This window comes from Panthera uncia, assembly GCF_023721935.1.
Source record: "Panthera uncia isolate 11264 chromosome B3 unlocalized genomic scaffold, Puncia_PCG_1.0 HiC_scaffold_1, whole genome shotgun sequence".
NCBI classification, from domain to species: domain Eukaryota; kingdom Metazoa; phylum Chordata; class Mammalia; order Carnivora; family Felidae; genus Panthera; species Panthera uncia.
Window position 1 is genome coordinate 29,810,097 of NW_026057582.1, and position 20,824 is coordinate 29,830,920.

The 20,824-nt window shown below is 43.4% G+C and overlaps 1 protein-coding gene across 9 annotated transcripts in view; it reads right to left on the reverse strand.

Annotated features, from left to right (window-relative positions):
• The window catches only part of SIPA1L1 (signal induced proliferation associated 1 like 1), a 361,673-nt gene extending 341,230 nt beyond the window's left edge, over positions 1-20,443 (reverse strand). For 8 of the 9 annotated variants that reach the window (XM_049612534.1, XM_049612538.1, XM_049612526.1 and 5 more), the window contains exon 1: positions 20,362-20,443. The gene's annotated coding sequence lies outside the window, so the exon portion shown is untranslated. Of the gene's footprint in view, positions 1-20,004; positions 20,209-20,361 lie in introns of those variants that run through there. The other variant, XM_049612529.1, reaches the window with a different exon arrangement.
• Between the last annotated feature and the right edge of the window lie 381 nt (positions 20,444-20,824).

Here is a 20,824-nt window from a genome sequence, read left to right on the forward strand (position 1 = left end):
AGCATGGATAAGCAAGGATAACATTTTTCCTACATAAGCACCCACCCTGCCTTAACTCTGCTCTTAACACCCTGCTCTTAAACTCTTCTCAGTGACAAATCCCAGCCACACTTGGCTTTAGTGCAGTCCTTGCTGAGGCAGGCAGGGAGCAAATTATGTTGAGAAGATACCCAAGTTGATTCCTCCCTCTGCCCCCTGCTGTCTCCTTCATCAGGGAGCTCTTAGCTTTGCTCCCCCTAGCCTTCCCCCATCTAACATCCAGGGGAAAATGTTCAGGCTAACTTTTCAAAGACAACTATAATGCAATGGGATATTCCCGTGTAACGCAGATGAAATATGTTTCCAAGAACCCACCATTATAACCTAAATGAAATGTATCTTTCCACCAGGAAAGCTAAAAAGCTAGGAAGGCTTGTAAGAAGGATGGGCGGTTGACATGGACTGAGTGTCTATTATGTGCCTATACATGCTGTTGCACAACTGCCATCATAATCAGAGCTCCCATCTATTGGTACTAAACCCAAACTGTAGGGAGGGCGTAACTATGTTGTCTCATTTCTTCTTGACAATAACCTTGTGAGCTAAGCATCATCACTGTCCCCTTTTTAAAAAAGAGGAGGGCACCTGGGTGGCTCAGTCGATTAGGCATTTGATTCTTGATTTCGGCTCAGGTCATGATGCCATGGTCCGTGTGATCAAGCCCCGCAACAGGCTCTGTGCTGACAGCATGGAGCCTGCTGGGGATTCTCACTCCCTCTCCCTTCTGCCCCTTCCCAGACTGTGCATGTACTCTCTCGCATTCTCGCTCTCAAAATAAATAAATAAACTTTAAAAAATAATAAAGAAGAGGAAAGAGGTTAAGGAACCACCTGAGGTCACTGTGGTAGGATGGAAACCAGGTCTCCAGTCCCAAAGCCCACATGTGCCACTACCACTTACCAAGAAACACTGTGTAACACGGGAATGCACCTTAGCCTCTGTGTCCACGTTCTAAATCTAAACTGCACAAATGAGGGCAATTCCTTCCTCAGATGTTGGCTATGAAAATTAATGAGACAATAATATCCAAAAGAGTATTGGTACATAACAGACTTTCAAAAAATGAAACTTCCTTTTTTAGCTTCTCCTGTTGTGAACTTCCTGGTCTCAAACCATGAGCACTCAGTGGACACACTGTAACTTGTAAATCAGCTCTCACACCCTGTCCTCGAGGGCAGGCTTTGTCTTACTCATATCCAACAGGTTAAAATAAAATTAACATTTGAGAAGAACATCCAGAATGCCAAATCCCACCTTACAAAGTTTTAGGACACAACTCACTTGTAACTCAGAAACTATTCACAGAGAAATCTGAGGTCAAAGCTGCTCTTGGTTTTGTTTCCCAGCGTGTTCTTCCAGAGGAATCCAGACACCCCCCCCCCTCCCCCCAGCAAGGCTGCTGCTGCCCCCAAGGCTGATGTCACGCTGCCCATGGCAAAAAATGCTGCAGTTTTCCCAGGGCCTCTTCCTTCCCCCTGTCAGATTTCACCTTCAGATTTCACCTCCAGATTACTGGACAATCTCTGGTTCCTTGTTTTCAGAAGCCATTTTTACAAGATAGGAAACATGAAAACATTAACCGTGGTTAGTTATACTGGGTGGTAAAAGGGTGGAGGACTTTTTTCTTTTTCTTCATGTTTTCTGCTATTTTCCAAATTTTTAAAAAAACCTTATGCAATACTTTCACAATACAAAGCCAGAAGAGAAGAGAAAAGCCAATATATTTAAATGATTTCCTTTGTCTGCTACTGGACATCTTCCTCCCTTCTTCCCGACTTCCCCAACGAGCTGGAAGCATCTAGAGAACAGGTCTGCTAAATTATCTGCACAACACTCAACACAGGACCTCCGCACAGCAGTCAGTACCTGACACAAAACAGCTCACTATCTGTCGAGTGCCTGATGAATATTTGGGTACTATTTAGAAACGGACTTTGTTAACAGCTGGTGGGTAGACCAAGGTATGGATGTGGTGTGTCTTTAATGAACTTGGATTATCATAGTTATATATTATTAAAAAGGTAGCTTTCAAAAATCCAAAGCAGTCGGACATGAAAAGCATGTGACCCACAAACAAGGTGAACTACTGAGGCGACTCACCGTTGCAGGGGTAAACCGAGAACAGGGTAGTGAGCAGAGCTTAAGTCCTTGTGCGTCCAGCTCTAAACGACGCCCAGAAGTTCATTAAAATAACCCCCGGGCTCTGGGCCCCACTTAGAGGGCACACCGAAGCCCAGCTCAGCTACCAAAGTTGAGGAACACTCTTTAAAATTAATCTTTGTTCTTAAGATTAAATAATAAACCTAAATACTAAAGCAAACAGGGGATTAAGATAAAACCACCCCAGCAATGTTATTACTCCACCAAAAATCCTTATCTAATACACCAAAGCAGAAAACTTTGAGGACTGATTTAACATGGAAGAGAAGTCTCAAATGTTTGATTTGGAAAAAGGACCTGAACATAAAATTTAAAGAACAGTATATTATTGGATTCAATAAACATACAATGTTCACAAGTCAAGAGAAAATTTAAGGTGATAAAAATCTTTTCCTTTTTACCATGACCTAAGTTAACTAAACTTCCTTTTATTAGTGACTTCAATTCTGTCTGATCAATTGAATGTGTGTTTCCTAGAAGTGCACTTGATTGCCAGGACCGACCTTACACCTGTTTTTGTATTTTCAATAAACTTCAGTTTTATTAACCTCTCTTTATATATCTGTATATTGCTGGGGCGCCTGGCTGGCTCAGTTGGTTGAGTGTCCAATTTCGGCTCATGTCATGATCTCCTGGTTTGTGAGTTCAAGCCCCAAGTGAGCCTCTGTGCTGACAGCCCAGAGCCTGGAGGCTGCTTTGGATTCTATGTCTCCCTCTCTCTCTCTGCCCCTCCCCCACTCATGCTGTGCCTCTCTCTCTTTCTCAAAAATAAATAAACGTTAAAAAAAAAAACTGTATATTGCTAATATGGCTCCTGGCTCTTAAAAGGCACTTACTTCAAAACAAAGCAGATGCTGACTTGATGAGAGTATGATAATTTTAGGGCAATAGGTGGAAATCAACGACAGGATGACAATGTCACAGCAGAACCCATGCTCCAAGATGAGACTGAAAGCATTTCAGCCAGAAAATACATTTCTCACATTTCCTGTCTTGCCTTCAGTTGGGAAGTGAAGTGAAAATGTTCTTACTAGGAAATAATTCTGTCATTATTAAGAACTCTGTGAAGATTTATTATTTATTTCAGCATCACCATAAATATTTACATTTCATCTAGCTTTTTGCACTAGACACATTTGCAACCCTGGTCCTTGAACTTCTCTCGCAGGTGTGAGCCCTGTACGAGGCTGTTTCCTACATCTTAGTAAGTTCAGCAGGCCAGAGAGAACACTCAACAACAACCATTAGCTTGACTCCAATGGAAGGGAAAAAATTAAATATATTATCCGAGCATTTTTCTCGAGGAGTCTGGCTCAGATGCACCTCCTAAAAGTTCATTCACCTACCACCTAATTTTTCTTAGTGAAACCAACAACAGGAGGAGGTGAGAGAAATTAAAAGAAATGGGGTAATGCCTGCGCAAAACCATGCCTGAGTCTCCGGAAAGACACAAAAAGGTTAAGGGTCTGAAAGTGAGGCAAGTTACTTAACCTTTCTCAGCTTTGCCGTCTGTTGATCATACCTATTCCACAGGAATTCCGCAAGGATAAAATAAGATGATCTAAACAAAGAACCTATTCATTGGTAGAATTCAGCAAAAGGTATTTATGACCATTATTAGCTGAGCACTGTAGAGGTCACCTTGTCAGGCCAAAGTCCTACAACAGATACAGGAAAAGAAATGGCCCAAATGGGTCACAGGCCAGTTCTGGGAAACCCAGATCATCAGTAGAGATAAAAAACAGTTTCTAACTCTCCACTGCAGCACAACACAGACAAGTGATAAACTACACACTGTGCTTAAAAATTCTACCAGCAAGACCAGCCTTTCACTGGAGAAATGGATGGAGAGCCTCCATCACCAGCGTGGACAGTGTTTAAAACAGGGTGATGGTCACAGCTACCCTACTACACAGACAGGCTGTGCAGCATTTCCAACAATAAAATATGTTCTATGCACACAGCCAGAACATGGCTGCAACAGGTGACTGCATTTCCCAACTCAGTGGTTGCTGCAATGTATGTTCATGTAGGAAGAAGGTTTATCACAGGAACTCAACAGCTTGGCTCCCACTCGTGGAGTCCTAATGTCTATCTTCAGGCTTGCTATAAAGATTAGCAGTGATGTGACATGAAGGGTCTGGCACACTGGGCACTAAGTACGTGGCAGTCTTTGTAAATTTTATAACTAGGAAGCAACAAAATCCAAAGGCCAAGCCTGCCATGAAGCAATCGGAAAGAGAGTGGCTCCTTTTCAACCAAGAAATGAAGGTGTCTGAAAACAACTGGATAAAAAACACAGTAACAAGACTTGTAACAGGGAATAAATCAGGCAACAGTAGGTTAATCAATTTGCCACCCAAGAATGAATGCCAATGTGCCCATTCCTCTGGAGCAAACACACAAAATGAGGAATGGTCCCTATCCTCCAAGGATCTCCATCTACCCAAGGAGAAATCACATGGTTTCACCTGTCTATCTGCATTGCCCCCTCAATTCTATGTCCCATGAAGACAAAACCCACAAGTTCACACTGCTGCACAGTGCAGGAATGCAATAAAAATTTGTTAAACAAATGAGACATTCATAGGATCTCAAGGACTAAAAGAGTCACCTGCCTCAAAAGTTTCCAAGCCTGGCTTCGCAGACTGCTCAATCTGAATGTCCAAGGTGCAGAGAACCCATGTATTTAGCATGCTCCCCAGAAGATTCTAACACTCCATAGAGACAGAACCACCAACCTCCTTAAGCCCCCATGAACTATCTGAATGGCCTTTACAAGGACCCATCCAGAATGATCCAGCCTAGGCACGCCAAGGGGAATGCAGCCTGTCACACCCCAAGCAAAGTCCTTTCTGATGCTCATTCAAATGTCTACTCCCGTCCCTCTCTATGAGGCCTGGGAAGACAAAGGTAATCTCTCCTCCTTCAGCATGATGGACCTCAACTCTTTTGACAGGGATGACATCCCTTCCAAGTCTTCTCCAAGCTAAAATTCTTTTTTTTTTTAATGTTTATTTATTTTTCAGAGAGAAACAGAGTGTGAGCGGGGGAGGGCCAGAGAGAGACAGAGACAGACAGACAAAATCTGAAGCAGGCTCCAGGCTCTGAGCTGTCAGCACAGAGCCTGATGTGGGACTCGAACTCATGAACTGTGAGATAATGACCTGAGCCAAAGTCAGATGCTTAACTGACTGAGCCACCCGGGTGCCCCTCCAGGCTAATATTCTTGATGAATCACCCATTAACTATTTAATGCTAAGCTCCATAAGTACACAACACAGTACAACAGCATATTAGAGAAGGGAGAAATCAAGGTGAGTTACACTAACCAGGAAGAGGTCAGAGAAGGAGGTGGGCACAGAAGAATGAGAAAGACACAGATAAAACCGGAACTCACGGGCTGGTATTGCATCAGAGGAGAGAGGAGATAATGATAGGGAGTGTGAAATGCAGGGAAGGGGATAAGAGAGAGATAAAGCTATGGGTGAGGAATGTAGTCTTTTGAATTGAATAGAACTAAAATGGAAAATGAACAAAGACTCAAAGAGAGTTGGAATAGTTGGGAAGAAGAGAAAGCAGAGACAGTTGCTGGAGAGGCCAAAGAAATCAGATAAGCAGGAGAGACCCTAGAGAAAGGTCACAAAAGCACGTAGGGAGAGTGTGAGTCTGATACAGTAAGGTAATGCAAACACTTTAGCTCCCTGGAGGTGACAAGTGGACCTAGGTGGTACCTTAGAAAGCATAGGCAGATAAGAAGGCCTAGAGACTAGAACAGCATGAGGCAAGGGGCTCACAAAGGAGCCTGCTACAGCCACCTAGATACAAAACGAAGGTCGAGGGTCTGTCCTAAGATGGTGGCAATTAAAAGAGGAAAAGCTGAAAACAAGAATCAATTCAGAAGAAAAAAAAAAAATGGAGGTGCTTGGTCACAGACCAGACCAAAGAGGGAAGAAAGGAAAGAATCAGAGATGACATCTGGAGAGCTACTTGAAAAACTCAAGGAAGAAGCAGGAGCTCAAGGAGAAGCAAGATAACTGCGCAGCCCCATGCACTGAGTGCGAGCAGGGTGACCTGTCGACGAAAGCTTCAAAGTTCAATCCCCATTCCAGAAACACACATGGCAGCTCACGGTTTTGCTCTTTTCTCTGGTCCCAGCACTGGTTGTAGTTTCTGTGCCAGCAGACAAGGAGTATCTGGTTTTGAGCCCAAAAAGTAACATCACCACCCAAGTTCAAACATTGCGGTAGAGCACGCCGAAAGAAGTCAGCCATGAAAGCCCACATATTGCCTGAGCCCATTTACAGGACACATCCAGAGGGGGCAAACCTATAAAAATGCCAAGTGGATCGGTAAAGCCCTAGTGCTGGGGGCAGGGAAGCAGGATGGGACTGGGGACAAACAGGGAGTGACTGCAAAGGGGGTTGGAGTTTCTTTGTGGGATGATGAAGATATTCTAAAATCGTTTATGGAGATGGTAACACAATTCTACCAATGTACTAAAAACTGATTTGTACACTTCAAAGGGGAGACCCATATAATAAGTTAATTATAACGCAACAAAAGTGTTACATAAAGAAAAAAATTAAAAAATAAAAACTTAGGAGTGCATATTACTGTGACCTCAGAAACTTAGACCCCATCTCCCTAATAAAAATGACTAGGAGACTTGAGTTCAATCAAAAAGCTATCAGGCAATTTGGAAAATTCTAAAATGTATCTTAGTCTAACAAAGCTATATTCCTTCCAGGGGTTCCTGTTCCCCCGATGCCTTCCCTCATTACTAAAGCCATCACTGCTCTCTCTACGCTGAACACCTAACATACTTATTTAGCCACAGCTCCCAACAACTGTCGGTCATTCATCAACAGTTATACTCACTACATGTGTCAGGCCCTCAAAGGCACCCCTCTCTCCTCTCTGAATAGCCTGCAGTGGGCCCCCAGCTGATGCCCAACGAATCCTGTGGACTAAAGAAGAAACAAACCACAAGGGCAGTGAGGAAAGAATAGTGCCTCTGTTCAAGCTGCCTGGGGCATCAGAAGAGCTGAGAACCAGCACCTACATCTCTGGAGACTGAAGACGTTCCTAAAGCAACACCTAACCTTTGGGAAGGTATCGAGCATCAGCAAATACTACATCTCGAGGACACAACTATTTACTGCAATCTCTAAAGAAGGACATTTAGTAAGGTTGAAACACCACTGACTGCACTCTAAGACTGATGCTTTCAACATTTTCAGTTGGATCTTACATTTTAATCTATCGGGTTCACATATACATTTAACATATTTTACCTGCCTATAACAAGGCTTTAAGCAATCCCAACACCTAGGAATGTATAAATAGGTTTTCTGAATCAAGTAACACGGACAGTGGTCTCTCTAATGAATGTGACCTCTTAGACCCTACTTGTTAACTGACGCGAGTCATGGAAAGCCTAAAATAATAAAGACCCTGAGAAAGGAAAGAGCTGGGTTTTTTCCACCATAACGTCCTCCCACCTAAACAACATCACTTTGGCTTGCAGCTATGTTTATTAAGGGGCAAGTCTGGCGCCACACGCCGTGTGGTACTCCAGTGGCTCTGCGCATAATGAAGCTCTCGGACACCCTGAAGGGAACCAAAATACCAAACTCTCCCAGAAGCCGCGCAGGACTCACAGAATGAATCAAAAAGAAAGCTGTTCCATGTATTGGGAAAGAAAACCAGCCTTTGAAAGGCAAATGCCAACTTTCCACAACACATTCCGGCCCACGGCCTGTGACTTACGTAGTTCAAAAGAGACCACACGGTACCTAAGATGGTAACCAGCCTACTTTCCAGAAATAATACCACCATTCCAAGACATAACGTTAGAGGTTTTAACTTTTTTTTTCTCATTTGATCTCAAGAATTCTGAGAAGGGCAAACACTTTCCCCATTTCACAGACGAGGAAACGGAACTCCTACTAAAGATGGACTCCCCTCGCATGTCAACAGCGATCTCACACCCAGCGTATATAAATCAGCTCTCAGCTCCCCGTTCCTCCATCTTCCCCATTTCAATGAGTTGTTCCACTTGCCGAGGCCAAAACCCTGGTGTCATCCTTGACTCCACTCCTTCTACCACGCTACCTCATCACACCCTTCAGGGAATCACATCAGCCCCACCTGAGATACGTCCAGGATCCAGTCACTTCTCATCACCTCCACTGCTGTCATCGTATCTGACCCAGATTATTGCTAGAACCCCCAGAAATCCCCCCGCTTCCACCTTAGTCCCCCCAACATACATACTTTATTCTATTCTCTACACAACCAAGTTTTTTACTTCAAAAATACGTCAGATGAAACCCTTTTAGAAAACCCTCTGGTGGCTTCCCATCTCACCCGGAGTGGTTCATTATTGTATATATAGGATGAAACAGCATCTGCCATCCAGAAGATGCTCAGTGAATAATGCTGACTAGTAAACAAAAGAAAAATGGCCAAATTCAAGAGCCAGGATTACACAAATCTTCCAGGGCTCTTAGTAACAATGAGACCAGATTTATAACAGCAAATAATGCACATGGGAAGAAATTCTTTTTTTTTAATTTTTTTTATTTGAGAGAGAGAGAGAGCACACACAAGGTGGGGGGTGGGGGGTGAGGAGAGGGAGAGACAGAGAGAGAGAGTGAGTGAGTCTGAAGCGGGCTCCACACTGAGCATAGAGCCTGATGTGGGGCTTGACCCCATGACCCTGGGATCATGAAAATCATGATCATCATGACTGAAATCATCAATCATGAAATCAAGAGATGGACACTCAACCAACTGAGCCACCCAGGCACCCCCAGGGGAAGAAATTCTTAAATCTTACTTTGAATAACTGAATCCTATCACACATAATCAATACAATGTTCAATTTCTAACAACAAATTCGTAAGAAAATATCATTTTATAAAGCCATGAAATCTCCCACTAAGTTATGTGAATATTACATATTTGGCAACATGGGACAATTGACAGCTTAATTATCACAGCACTGGTAACCAGACTTTCAGTGTGACTTTCTACATTCAGTAACGTGACGGCACTGCATCTCAAGACTACCATGCACGTAAATGACAAGGACTTTAAAAGACTCGGATCCAAGTACCTAGAAAAAGGGTGATAAGCATTTCCAAATCTCCCACACTGGCATTATATCAATCTTCTGAAACAGGAATTAAGTTTCTAGGGTATTACAAGCAACAGCAGAAAAGTTAGATTCAGAATTGTCTCCTACCAAAATTATAAGGACTCTCAGAGTGAAGTTAAAATGTTGATTGTTTTCAGATCAGAGTGAAACTAATGCTAAAATTATCCACCATTACAGAAGTTTCTCACTAAAATGTTTTAGAGTTAAAAACAAATTTTCTGAACTTCTTTCTTTAGTTCTTTCAAAAACATTCCTACTATCTGTAAAAAGCCTTAAATCTCCTAAATCACAAAAATAAATTCACAGAATTTTAACAGTTGGCCTTAAAGGAAACTTAATCCAATCCTCAACCTTCTTCCTCTTACAAATGAAAAGATACATGGTATGTAATAAGCGAACAGTTAAAATGTGTTGAATGAGTGAAAAAACGAAGATCCGAAAAGGGTATGTCACTCTTTTAAGGTCAGACAGTTAATGGAAAAATCCAGATTAACCAAAACTAGGTTTCTAGATTCTTTTGGAACAGATGTGGAAGTAGAGGAAACCAAGATTTGAAAACCTTATCTGGGTCCTCAGGAAAAACTTAACCAAAACTCATTTGAGCCTAAAATTCATTAGTTCTGTCACTTAGAAAAGTCCTTGATAAAATAAATGTTGCCAAGACCTATCTCCTTGGAAACCGAAAAGGCAGAACTGTCTAGGGTTTCTTTCTTCTTCTATACAAAGAATATTTAACACAGGACTATTTTCATAATAAGTAACTACAATTGTTTTGCATCAGCGGTAAAACAGGTGGCCTCTGACTAAAAGAAAAATCAGCCAGAGGAGGAACAGAACGCGGAAAAGGACCCTATCAATCACTAGAAGAGTTATCAGCCACAAGAGAGCAGGAATCAGACATTCTTTTGTCACCACAAGCAGCCACTAGCCCCTGGCATTATAGTGGGAGTCAATAAATACAGGATAAGTAAGTTACTCCTTAGAGATTCACCCATGTAGACATAAATTCATTTGGTCACCACCGAACAAATCTTTACTTCAGGCCTACTAAGTGCAAACATACTACATTTTCCTCCACAGCAATTCTACCAATGGCGCCTCAAGTAAAAGACACTCAACCAAAACTATCCTCACAGTTTTGTCAAGAAGATAACAAAGTATGACTTAAGTAGCCTAAATTACTTACTAAAACGGTCACTTAATTTGCTATTCTGGTTCCAATCTCTCATCTCTCTCATTCAGTTCATCCTGTACAACCGAGCCAGGTTAGTTTTTTGTTCTTTGCACATCCCAGAAAAGAAAACAGTGCTGTGGCTAAGTATTCTATCTTTGTATGTGGTCTACCACTATTCAATAAGCAGATGTGGAAAATCAGAATCAACTGACCTAGAATAGGAAAAGATACTGTCAAGGAAAAAAATGCCACCGTGACAGTTCTTATAATAATTGATACCACTGAGGGGCGCCTGGGTGGCTCAGTCGGTTGAGCGTCCAATTTCAGCTCAGGTCATGATCTCGCGACCTGTGAGTTTGAGCCCCGCGTCGGGCTCTGTGCTGACAGTTCAAAGCCTGGAGCCTGCTTTCGGATTCTGTGTCTCCCTTTCTCTCTGCCCCTCCCCCGCTCATGCTCTCTCTCTGTCAAAAATAAACATTAAAAAAAAAATTTAATAATTGATACCACTGAAAATCTTGAGATTACCACTAGAGGCTTCCCTATAACACTGTGATACAACTGATCCAGGGGGACACACATCCAATCTTCAAGATCAAGTCAAGGTCCATCGCCTTTTTGAAACTTTCCCAAGCCATTGGACTAGGTATCTGTGAAATAACTTTGTAAACCAGGAAGTACTGGACACACAGCTCTTACTATACGAGTTGCCAGCTGATAGCCTTGCATACATTCTACCATTTAAATCACTTTACTTCATTCTTTAAGTGCGTCTAATCCCCTCAAAAAAATGAAAAATTCTACAAATTGTTTTCTCAATTGTTGACTTCTCTATTCTCCATTACTTAACACCTAGAATGGCATAAATTAAAAGTGACATTCACACTTCCTGATTTTAATATACTGCAAAGCTAATATAATCAAGACAGTTCTGGTGCTGGCATAAAGACAAACAAACAGACCAAGAGAGTAGACAGCCCAGAAATAAACCCTTGTGTAAATGGTCAACTGATCTTCAACAAGGGAGCCAAGACCATTCGATGAGGAAAGGACAATCTCTTCAACAAATAGTGTTGAGAGAGAGTGAACTGGATATCCACACGCAAAAGAATTAAGTTGGACCTTCATCTTATACCATACACAAAAATTAACTCAAAATGGATTAAAGACCTAAACATAAGAACTGAAACTATAAAATTTCTAGAAGAAAACATAGGAAGGAAGTTTCACGACACTGGTCTTAGCAATAACTTCCTGGATATGATGCCAAAAGCACAGGCAACAAAAGGAAAAATAGACAAATTTTTAAAACTTTTGTGCATCAAAGGATACAATCAACATAGTGAAAAGGCAACCCACAGAATAGGAGGAAATACAGGCAAATCATATATCTGGTAAGAGGTTAATATCCAGAATATATAAAGGACTCCTACGACTCAACAACAAAAAGTCAAATAACCCCATTGAAAAATGGGCAAAGGGGGGCGCCTGGGTGGCGCAGTCGGTTAAGCGTCCGACTTCAGCCAGGTCACGATCTCGCGGTCCGTGAGTTCGAGCCCCGCGTCAGGCTCTGGGCTGATGGCTCGGAGCCTGGAGCCTGTTTCCGATTCTGTGTCTCCCTCTCTCTCTGCCCCTCCCCCGTTCATGCTCTGTCTCTCTCTGTCCCAAAAATAAATAAAAAACGTTGAAAAAAAAAAAATTAAAAAAAAAAAGAAAAATGGGCAAAGGATTTGAATAGACATTTTCTCCAGAGATGATATACAAATAGCCAACAAGCATATGAAAGATGCTCAACATCATTTATCAGAGAAATGCAAATCAAAACCACAATGAGATACCACCTCACACTCTTAGGATGACTCCTATGGAAAAAAAAAGAAAATAACAAGTGCTGACAAGGATGTGGAGACACTGGAACCTTCATACACTGCTGGTGGGAGTGTAAAACCACTGCGGTTTTACAACTACTATGAAAAATAGTATGGACATTACTCAAAAATTTCAAAATAGAACTACCATCTGATCCAGCAATCCCACTTGTGTGTATATTCAAAAGAACTGAAAGCAAGGCCTGAAAGATACATTTGTACACCCATGTTCATACCAGCATTATCCACAGTAGCCAAGAGGTGGAAGCAACCAGAACGTCAATAAATGGATGAGTAGATAAACAAAATATGGTATATACACAGCATGGAATATTCAGCCTCAAAAGAAGGAAATCCTGTTATATGCCAACATGTATAAACCTTGAAGACTTTATGGTAAGTGAAATAAGCCAGTCACAAAAAAATAAATACCGCATGATTCCACCTATGTGAAGTATCTACAGCAGACAGGGTCACAGAAACGGAAAGAAGAATGGCAGTGGCGAGGGATAAGGGGAAAGGGAGAGGGGAACCATTTCATGGGTGTAGTTTCAGATTTGCAAGATGAGAAAGTTCTGAAGATCTGCTTCAGAACACGAATGTGCTTCACACTTAAAAATGGTTAAGATGGTCAACTGTGTCACATGTTGTTTTTTTTTTTACGACAGTAAAAAAACGTGAGGGGGGCCCAGGTGGCCCCCGGTCATGATCTCACAGTCTGTGAGTTCAAGCCCCGCGTCGGGCTCTGTGCTGACAGCTCAGAGCCTGGAGCCTGCTTTGGATTCTGTCTCCCTCTCTCTCTCTGCCCCTCCCCCACTCATGCTCTGTCTCTGTCTCAGAAATAAACATACGTTAAAAAAACAAACAAACAAAAACGTCTTAAGTGCCAACACAGAATTACCAAATTGGATTTTCACGTTCTACCTCCACTGCAGAATCGAAGCAGCCTGACCCTTTGAGGTGTTGGCACTCATTTCCACAGATTTTTCCAAGTTGTCTTTTTTAGTCAATGGCTAGCACAGAGGACCAGAGGCTCTCTCCTTCTCACCCATTCAAAATTAAGTTTACATACTCCCAGCCAGCTGCTCTCTGCTTTAAGCCTACTACTGGTCTACCTTATTGTCAAGCAGAAGTTCAAAAATGATACAAAAACTACTGTGCTCTCAACTGGGTGGGGGAGAAGCATAACAGAATCATCCACTGAGTCTCTTCAACCCTCCATCCACCTGATATCTCGCCTACTGCCCCGGAGAAAAGCCCCAGAGTTCACTGTGATCCCCTACCCTCTCCACCCAAGCACTTCCTGCTCCCCCAAAACACACATCCTACCCAAACTGCTGAAAACCACTATTTTAAAAACACTGCCTTGAAAACGGCCTTCAGAACAATCCCACCGAAAGCAATTATTAGGCTGACATTCTCGAACTCTGAATGAGCCTTTTCTGTGAACGCTGTAGCTCTCCATAACCTATCATTTACCTACTGAAACATTTTGTTTTGCAATTATTATACCTCATTTCCTATTACAAAGGATTAGCACTAAGATCTTTAAAAAAATAAAATAAAGTAACAAGGAGACGCTCTGAAGAATCACAGGCACCTCCCAAACTAGAAGAGACGAACCACACTGGGTCTCCACCGGGGCAAGCCATCCTCACAGGTTTCTGAGCCATGAGTCCAACCCACCCCAAACACATACAGACACACAGCACACTCTCTTTACATAGGAAACGCCAGCCGCTCAGAAATTAGACTTGGGCAAAGTAAACAGGCAAAACCTTCTGAGGTTTTCACAGGAGCAGCCAGAATTAGGCCTAGGAAAAGGGAGGCGGTAAATCAACCACACACCAAGCTGCAGTGCAAGGAGAGGAACATGTATTTTTGAAGTCTTCTAAAGAAAAGCAGTTTGGGGGGCGCCTGGGTGGCTTAGTCGGTTAAGCGTCCGACTTCGGCTCAGGTCATGATCTCACGGTCCATGAGCTGGAGCCCCGCGTCGGGCTCTGTGCTGACAGCTCAGAGCCTGGAGCCTGTTTCAGATTCTGTGTCTTCTGACCCTCCCCCGTTCATGCTCTGTCTCTCTCTGTCTCAAAAATAAATAAACATTGAAAAAAAAATTTTTTTTAAAAGAAAAGCAGTTTGGTTCCAACAAGTCACAAACTGACATTTCTTGCAAAAATCTGGGAAAACACTGCTTTCCACTTTTTTCCTAGGTACACATAGGTGAAGCCAGCAATACTAATCAAATTGGGTGAAAATTTTAGGACATGCAACTGATTTATAAGGATAGATCTTACAGGCCTCTCCTTAGAAGTACTGACTCTTCCTGAAAGCATGAGATACCACAGTTCAGCTGTCAGCTGCTTCTCTGAGAGCATCACGAGCCACAAAGAAACTTGTAAAAACCAACAGTCAGGGGTGCCTGGGTGGCTCAGTCGGTTAAGCGTCTGACTTCAGCTCAGGTCACAATCTCGCCGTCTGTGAGTTCGAGCCCCGCGTCGGGCTCTGGGCTGATGGCTCACAGCCTGGAGCCTGCTTCCGATTCTGTGTCTCCCTCTCTCTCTGCCCCTCTCCCGTTCATGCTCTGTCTCTCTCTGTCTCAAAAATAAATAAAATGTTAAAAAAAAAAAAAAAAAACCCAACAGTCAGTTCTGGGAACTAAGACTGTTAAAGGGAATGCAAGGAGCTCGTAATACATCCAACCAGAATACCTATCTAGGCAAATAACTCTAGAATATGAAATAATAATAACAATAATAATAATAATAAAGGGACCCAAGGAAAAGAGACTGATCACAGTCAAGTCTGGATTACAGAAACGTGATCATTCACCATGAAACCCTTTGCTTTTCCTTTCTCACTAGCTTTCTTGTGAGCAGTTCAGAACTCATTCTAAAAGGAAGCAAGACCCTAAACCACAAAAACCAATTAATGATTGTACCTGTAGCTGTGGGAGAAGACGGCTTTATGGAGAAAGTGGAAAGAGGAATAACCAAAATTAACTATTGTATCTGCGAAAGTCATTTAACCCGGACCCGCTCTGGGGGAGGAAAGAGGAAAAAGAAGCCGGCGGGGGCCAAGGCTCCACGTCCTGTCCTGCCCGCCCCAGTTGCCTTCGAGTGACCCCTGTGCTGGCGCAAACCAGACAGCCTCCCTCTCCAAGCCTGCGCACTCCGACCCGCCTGCACGCTCCCGCCTCTCCTGAATTGAAAGAGGGAAATCTAACATTATGTAATTGCCTGTTTCCCACAATTTAAAGTGAGGCATACTATAATCCTAATTAGAGGGAGAAGTTGGTGCGACATGACAAGTAACAAATTAGAAATCTAAAGACCGAAAACTCTCATCCCAGACTTCCAGAAGCAAAGAGAAAGGGCCTCGGGGGATGCCGCGGCACACCCACCACGACACTGCTGGTGTAGGAGGGGCCGACTGAAACCGCCCCTGACGTTCCTCCATGGCATTTCGGGGTCATCCCTCTTGGTCTTCAAGAAAACACTCATGTTCTCTTTACTCTCCCCAGGCCAAAATTAAAGCAGAAGATGGATGTGGGCCGGCCCCTACCTCGGAAGACAGACCCCGATGGGTCTCCTTCCCCTTGTGCTCACAAAGCCAGTCACACACCTCATTCCATCCCTGGCTCAAACCACGTGTTGGAGAGATCCCGAGAGAAGGGATTCTTTCCCATGCTTCTGACTCACTCCAGAGCTCATCAAAAGCCCACCCGAAGAAGAAGACTTATCATGTACGGATAATTCATTTACATCTAACCTATGGAAAATTAAGTGCCAGACAGGTGTGTGGACTTTGTTTGGCTTTTTTTTCTTTTTACTAGCTAGACATCGAGGGGGGAAAAACAACTAATGAGGTCAATTTACTTCTTATACCAACAAAGGATACTTTTGGTGTAAGAAGTGGATAGAAAGTTGGGTTGTCAATCTCAAGAGGTAGTGGAACACCCAGATTTTAAATAGCACCGGACTTGGAACAAAACACAGAGTTGTGGATGAGCACTGAAAGAATAACATAATGCTTAATCCTCCCAGGAAAAAGGAGAGCCCCTCATCTAAAGGGCAGTCACCCAACTGGCAGGGATATTTCTTCTCTCCTGGGTCGGATTACTCCAGCGGCAGGTAGGGTGGTGCTATATAAATAAATTGCATTTTCAGCAGGAAGCTCCTTCAACAAGTTCCTGTTTTATGTGCAATTATCCCTCCGCCTGACCCATCCTCCCCACCAAACCCCCACCGCCTGGTAACACTTAACACGCAACTCAGAGAGAAGGTCTCCAAGTTGCCACTGTTCCAGAAACAGGGAAGGTACAGCCACTTTCGTTTACAAATGAAAAATGAGATAAAGAAGGGAAGAAAATGGTAAACTAGAACAAATGAAGTTTGCCTACTCTAAATTATGCTGAGTTAATAATATCTATCCTTCACCAAAAAAAAAAAAAAAACCACACAGGGGGGAAGGCCTACCAAGCTCTACCATGTAGATATTTTAACTAACTCATAATTTCTTTTTCCATAACTTTGTAATTTGAGTAACTCTAAAGCTTACTTACCAAATACTACATCAATGCTGTTTACACAGCGTTTCAACCTTACTGTGGATTTTGTTTCCTTAAGCTTTGCTTCTTCTCATTGTAGACACTTAATCAACCCTGAATAATTAAGAGGAGGAGAGGGAGTACTAAACAAATTTTAATCTACAGACTCAAAGGGGAAAAAAACAGGAAACAAAGGAGTACAGTTAAATCTGGAAACCTGACTTCCAATCACTGCCTGATCGCTAACTAACTAGCTCTTCTATAACCTTGCACAAATCACTTCAACTTTCTAGGCCTCCGTTTCCTCACCTGTAAAATGGAGAAAATGGGCCAAATGATTTAAGTTTAAAATCCCTTCTAGCTTCAATAATCTATGAAACTGTCGATCAGGAAGAAAATGCAATTGCAAATAAGACTTTATGACTTACAAAGTATTTTCAAACATATTTTCTCATTAATTCTTGCAGCAAAGCTGTGAAACAAGCATTATGCCCATCTCTGCAGAAAAAGACAGTTTTTCCGAAAGACAGTTCAGAGAGTTTGATTATTTTTTAAGATCCCCTAGCCAGAAAATTTGAAACTCAGACCTTCTGAGGACAAATATTGGGTTCCATTATTTCAAAAAGTTAAAATTTAAAAATAATTGATTGCCTGCTACGCAAAACCTTTCTGGGGACATCGGCATATTATAATACCAAACCCGGAAAGATTACTACAAATGGCCCCACTGGAATCACAGGGCCCAAGAGCACACCTCCCAGATAGAGGCACTGAGCAAATATTGCCTGACTCACCATACACCTCAAAAGATTAGGAATACAGTGATACTATGGAGGGAAATTTTTTTTTTTTTTCTGAATTTGAGGTATGATCTCCTATGATCTGATTCAAAAGATAGAAAGAAAAAAAAAATAAAAACAGTAGAAAGAGGCATTCCATATCAGAGATCTAGCTCTCCATTAGAAGGATGAATCTATGTGTCTTCCTCAGAGAAACTCCAATTTGATCAGTGAACCAAAAGCCCAAATGTGAGAGGTCACCTGGAAATCTTCAGGATATCCATACTTTATACACACACTGATCTGGACTAACAGAAATGATAACACAGCCATGAAGACTGATAAGAATCATGTTCTTATCAATCACTACATACTTTCCCCTCAATTGGAAAGATTCAGGGAATCTGTACTCTTACACTGTTCTACCTCTCATACTTCTGTTTCACAGCTCAAAGAGACAGAAAACAGCCATTTATTGAAAAATTCAAACTGCAAATTTAACATAGGATTTATATACGTCCCAACTCAGTCAACCAAGATCCCCCCTAAAGTCTACAAAACCACTAAGATCAAGCAATCTTCAATCTATGACTTTAAGGTTTTTTTAAAGTTGTTTTAAAAAATTGGTGGGGCAGAGGGCACTACAACAAAATTACTGATGTAATTCAAAGCAAAAGCAAAGTAAGTAAATACAAACGCCAGAAAGTAACAGTGAAAGAAAAGAGTTAAATGAATCTCAGTATACAATCTAAGCGAGGGGCTCTGGATTCATTACCAAGGGTTCAAGTCAACCTTCCCATAGGATCCTAACAATTGCCTGACACTTCAGATCTGAAAAGTTCTCTGTACTAGAACTGCAATTTCAAACCGGAGGAGCAGCACCAGGAACCGCAGAGAAGCTAACAGCAACACCTACTGACTATCTTGAGCCACTTGCCAAACTTGTTCTCTCGTCAACTAGAGAAATCTAATGATACAGTCAATTTCAAGAGTCCTTTACTTAAGCATAATGAGATAAGAAAATAAGTTGTCACCCACATAAAGCCATCCATCCCCCAAAATCTCTTAGTTTGCCCTTAACCATTTATGAGCAAATCATTACCCAAGTCATTTTAAATGCACTGCTAATTGCTGATGCCTCAGTATAAGTAATTTATTCCATGGGAGAAATGCTTTAATATTAATATTCTCGTTAATAACTGGCATGTCATCTACTACTTGGACACATCAGTGACCATAAACTGCTTTACGTAAACCTTTTATTTGAGACTACTGCTGTTACCACTGTTCTATATTATTCCCATCGTTTTTGGGGGTTTTTTTTCCCCACCCTAGTTAAAGGTGACTTAATTGCAGCCTTCAAAAACTAAGAGAAAAGTGAAAGTCATTAAATCAGGATTATATAGAAAATTAATAGTTACTAAACTGGCTGCAGAGTATGATTCTATAGGACTTAATCTTGTACTTTTCCAGAAGATTAAGTCAGAGAATCTTTGCCTTGGATGAATATTCCATATGAGAAAAGAAGAGAAAGTTGACACTTAACTCCCACAGAGTACCAGTATAAAAACAATGGCTTTAAGAGTCTGAGTCAGAGTTTCAACATGAAAGGCTTACTTTATAGAGGAAACGCCAACCCCAGTTCATCCAGATAGACCTGGAACCCGATGAAAGACGACACCTTTACTCTGAAATTTGCATCGCATCACCCACTGGCTCCCAGTTTAGAAATATAATCGTCCAGCAGGTAGTAAGAGTTTCAGTGAATGTTAATCTCTAAAACACCCGTCATGAAAAATTAAATCTATTAAGGTAAACGCCGTCTCTAGGGACCATCAGTCCCCAAATGCTTCCCTTCAAAAACGAATACCAACAACTCAACTAAACAACATCTTCCCTAAAGTGAGCCATTTCCCTTGTCTCTATATTTAACGAACGGTCAAACTCGAAATTTCAACCTGCCCAATACGGCTACATGTCCACGCAGATATGCCGTGAAGCGATAGGGAGCCTCGCAAATTTCCTTTAAGGGCAGGAGAAGTTGGAAACAGATGAGGCTAAAGAGGAAAAGTTCTTTTTGAAGCACCCTCACGCCTCCTCAGCCCTCTCGAGGTTTACTTGCTCCAAGGAAAGCAGGTTAGAGCATCCCCTACTTTCCCTGTCCCCCGGACCCGGGGAGAGAAATTAACCACCCGCGGGCACCGAGCTCTCTTCTCCCTTTCCCATGACTAAACCCCTCGGCCTGTCCTTTCCAACGCAGCCTGCAAAGCGCTCACCCAGGTGAGTGAAGGGGAAGGGTGCCCGGTGGAGACGAGAGCTGCCGGGTGGGCGCAGCCACCCCGACGGGGGCGCGGGTCTCCCGGCCTCTGGCGGAGGCGCTCTGCCGGTAGTTAATGCAGATTCGGGTTCCTAGGTGCGTGCGCGCGCGCCGTGCGCGGTGCAGCCCGGACTCGCCCCCGCCGGGCTGCGCTATCAGCACGCCACCAAATCGGAAATAAAACTTTGACCGGCCTCCCGAATCCCGCTCCGGGCCCTGCACCCGAGCCCCGGCCAGAAATGCAATGGGGGGGGGGCTGTCAACAGTCCTTCACCCCCGCTCCCCTGCCCGGACCCGGGGCGCGGGAGCCACTTACCGCTCTGCCCGGCCTCCCGGTGCCACCGCGCGTCCGGGGCGCGTCCGCCGCGCGCTCTCCCTAGGGAGAAAGAGAAACCCTGTGGACGGTCGGCGCGCGCTCACTCGCCGCCTCCTCTGCGGAGAACGGCGGGCAGCGAGGCCGGGCCGGGGCGGGCGGCTAGCGGAGGGGGGCCCGGGGGAGGTGGCGGCGGAATCTGCCCAACTCCCGAGCTCCACTCCGAGGGGAACCCGGAAAGCAGGCTGGAGAGCAGCCTGTGGGGGCCGCGCTCCTGGAGGAGTGGGGGACGGAGGTGCCCCCGTCCCCGGGCATCAACTATTGTCTGGGCGTCCTGGTCCCCGCTCGCGCCGCCTCCGAGGCTCAGCGCCCCCCATGCCGCCCACCAGCCCCCAGGAGAAAAAGCTGGGGGCGGGGGCAGCCGGCGAGTAAAGCGGGTATGGGGTGGCTGGGGGTCCGGGGTCTT